The sequence below is a fragment of the Gymnoscopelus microlampas genome (genome assembly GCF_963454915.1).
Source record: "Gymnoscopelus microlampas genome assembly, chromosome: 2".
NCBI lineage: Eukaryota > Metazoa > Chordata > Actinopteri > Myctophiformes > Myctophidae > Gymnoscopelus > Gymnoscopelus microlampas.
The window spans coordinates 51,238,929-51,243,158 of NC_139939.1; positions in this window are offsets into that span (position 1 = coordinate 51,238,929).

Below are 4,230 nucleotides of genomic sequence, written 5' to 3' on the forward strand. Positions count from 1 at the left end.
CAGAAGGTACTGTGTGAGATGAATAACAAAACAGTGAGCCTGGTGACTCGATTCACACAGTACCTGTGACCTTATCTTTCATCCACAGTGGGAGGGAGGGTTGGGGCAGCCAAACATGGAATGGATCTACACCAGCATGCGGATTCTGAAAATGCTTAACAATGACAAGGATGTTAGAGAGCTGGCTCGATCCTCCCTGTTCCTGGACCTAAGGAGACATAAGGTCCCACTGGCCTGGGAGTCAGAGCCCCACTTCCTTGGATTCAGGAGGAAACCCAGCAGGAAACTTGACACCTGTTCCGCTGGTTTTGGGGTTTGGTCAGACTGGCCAGACCTGGACTGGAATCAAACTGGAAACCGCAAGGTTCCCAGTTCGATCTCGGGTTCCCCCAGAGTTAGTGTCGAAGTGTCCTTGAGCAACACATTGAACCCCTAATTGCTCCCGATGAGCAGGTTGGTGCCTTGCATGGTTTCCTCCGCCATCGGTGTGTGAATGTATGGGTGAATGTAATGCACAATCTATGTAAAGCGCTTTGGATAAAAGCGCTATATAAATGCACCATTTATTATTTATGCTGGTCACAGTCACCTGTTAACAGCTACAGGTGCCAGACGAGTCCTCTTGGATCTACACCAACATCAACAACACTGGACTGGACTAAAACTGCAGGGGAAACATGCATGTCTTCTCTTTACTAATCACTCTGTCTCACAATCGTTCCTTAAGAACACTACACTCAATGAGGACATCATCACATTCACTGTAAAAGCCAGACTACACGGGCCTTCCCACAACAATCTTTCCATCTGGTTCCCCACCACTCAGGTCCCTCATTGCTTGGACCACACCACAGAACAGATCACTGAAACACGGTGACACATCTTGAATGGCTGTTATGCATACAAAGGGATGTACATAGCACGCCATGATAGAATAGTGGAACTCATAGCAATGGACATGCATCCTTAGTGAGAATGTACAAACATTCCTGTGTCATTCCATCCATGTTTCATCTCTGTGATAACCTAGACATCTTTCCATCTTTGACAGCTGATACACCAGATGTTGTTGTGGTTGATGAAGAGTCCAGAGAACTTTCAGTATTAGAGATAGCCTGCACCTTTGACCCTAGCCTAGAGGAAGCTTTTATGACCAAGTTCATTGAATACCAACCACTTCTACATACCATCTCAGAGCTGGGCTATAGGTGCAGACTATTTGTCTTTATTTGGTTACAGGCTTTCAACAACTTGGGATGCCCAAAAAGGAAGCAAAAAGGCTGGCTAAGTATTGTGCTGTCTCTGCTATAATTACATATGGCGAAGACACTGTTACTTATACCCATAGAGTTCTGAGTGACATGCTTATTCTATCTTGAGGACATATGCCATGATTTTGTGAATGTAACCTTAACTGTACCTTTAATATTTGTGTCCTTGTATGCTCTCCTTTATGTGGACAAATTGTACATTGGTGTGGGTGTGTGTGTGTGTGTGTGTGTGTGTGTGTGTGTGTGTGTGTGTGTGTGTGTGTGTGTGTGTGTGTGTGTGTGTGTGTGTGTGTGTGTGTGCGTGCGTGCGTGCGTGCGTGCGTGCGTGCGTGCGTGCGTGCGTGCGTGCGTGCGTGCGTGCGTGCGTGCGTGCGTGCGTGCGTGCGTGCGTGTGTGCGTGCGTGCGTGCGCGTGTGCTGTTAATCTCTCCCTGTTTCTATCATGATTTGTTTTTGCACAATGTCTCTGGGTAACTATCTTTTCCTGGAAAGTCTTTTATGAGCCCCCGGCAGCTCACTCTTGGCTCTCTCTCTCTCTCTCTCTCTCTCTCTCTCTCTCTCTCTCTCTCTCTCCCCCACTTTTGCCCTTCCTTGTGCATTGGCTTTCTGCCCTTTCTTCGCTTTGACTGTAAACAAACTAATCTCTCCAACCACCCACCCACCAACTCTCTCGCATGTGTGCCGTGCATGTGCACGTGCACACATACACACACTCACTCACTCACTCACTCACTCACTCATGCCACACCCACAAACATGTGCATGCTTGTATATTTCAGCGTTTGAATAAACGTGGATGTGTTGATTACCCTCCTTATCTGTTGTTCTAGAGCTGGCACTGATGCTTTTTCTCCAACTCTTTTTAGAAAAGGGAAAAAGAATGTGTCAAAGTTCACCATTCTTGTATTTACATTTGCAAGCGGGGGGATAAGTAGAATATGTCTTGACGTATTTTGAGCAAATACAACAGTAAGTAATGACTTTTCTGGCTAGTGTAGGTGTAGCCATTTCCCTCTCATGTAGACAAAAAACTCTAGTCTGTCATGGTCTCACTAGAGTGCCACATAATTTTGATGACAGTGAAGTGACAATTTAATTACTTTTAAGACCTTTTTAATGCCTCAAAAAAAGAATAAGACCATTAGTGCATCAAAAGTAATCAACAAACTACACTATAAAACTGGTCAAACATTGGCCAAATTGTCAAATAATATAAGCTAATATAAAATAGCTGATCTACAAGCTCACAACGCCTCGCATTAGTTCAGCTATTTTCACAATATTTATCTGTGGAACCTAGTCAAACTAAATGTAATGCCTCAACTGCTACAATTCCAAGTGCTTGTCAGGGTGGGGGTCAAATAGGTCGAATATGATTATTTTGGGGGTCCCAAGTTCAAATCATAAACTGTAAAAAGAAATCGACAGAGTGACGCCATTGGTCTCTACAGACCGTAAATGAAGCCTATTTGTCAACGATTTAGAATCTGCCATCTTTCTATATTGCGTCATATTGCGTCATAGCTAAGCAACCGGAAATGAATGCTATTGGTTGGGTAGCTTGTCAATCGAGGGTGGGGAATGAATGCTATTGGTTGTGTAGCTTGTCAATCAAGTCATCCCGCCCCTCCTAGAGCATACCCTACTTTATCATACAGTTTTAAATAGATGGGACCATAATTTACCAAAACGCATATCATGGTGATTGAAAGAAGACTTTAAACTAGCGACTGGAAGCATATAGTATTTATGACAATGTTTATTAAGGTAAGAAAATCAAGTCTAAAGTTTGTCAAAAACCCACCCACTTGAATGGAGAAAAAATCTTTCTGACACCAGCAAGGGGTAAAACAGCGAAACTACAGGCCATTCATATGAACTGTCACTTCCTATATAGACTCGATTTCAAAGCTGGATGCTGGGCCCTTGGTTCAAATATGATTATTTTGGGGGCCCCCGTTCAAATATGATTATTTTTGGGGCCCCCTTCAAATATGATTATGTTGGGGGGTCGCGGCCTGAAAAGGTTGAGAACCACTGATATACAGTACAGAATGAGATGTGTGGCAACAGATTCACTGTTTTGCTGGTCTGTCATTTTACAAGCTCATCAGGTATAGCTATCTCATACACACATCTTCAGTATACATTACATAAACCCACACCCATGTACGGTATGTGTGTGGCTCAATTTGACAACGTTGCTTGCAAAGGAGAGTTCAGGTCTCCCCCCCCCCCCCTCTCTCTTTCTTCTCTTTTCAATATTTTTCACTCTTCATACCAGTAACCTGTAAACTGATTGTATGACATTCTGTATAGTAGTGTGTATATCTGTCTGTCTCTTATATGTCATCATGATTTGTGTGCATGGGGATCTCATCTTAAACAAGCTCAGTACTTAATGAGTTTTCCAGTTTAGTAGACCTTGTATTGTGAATTTGTACTTCCATGTACTGTTATGTACTGTCATGTACTGTTCTCATGTCTTACTAAATAAAGTACATCAATCAATCAATCAATCAGGTACAGTAGGAGGAGAACTACTTGGATGGACTGAGGAAGGTTGTTGAGTGCAGTAAGCAGCTGGTGGCTGACTATCAAATGCTGCAAATAGGTCACTAGGCCTGTCACAATTATTATGCAATCGCCTAATCGCAATTATTGGAGATAATCGCAATTATGTTGCATAGTCATCATAATCGTTTCCATGTTGAAAAATGTTTACACATTTTCAAAAATGGCAGAAACTAGAGGTTCGGGCTGGCCCTCAAATCTAGAGGTTGTGCCGCTATGCGGTCCTCACACCTACGTCACACTGCCGATCCGACCAATATGTCTGAGTCATAGTGTTGTACCCGTCTGTCTCTGGAGACTCCAACCTATATCCTTTAATCAGCAAATGACCATGGAAGTACAATCATGTTTTTTCCGACTTAGAAACATAGCAAAAACCTAATAAT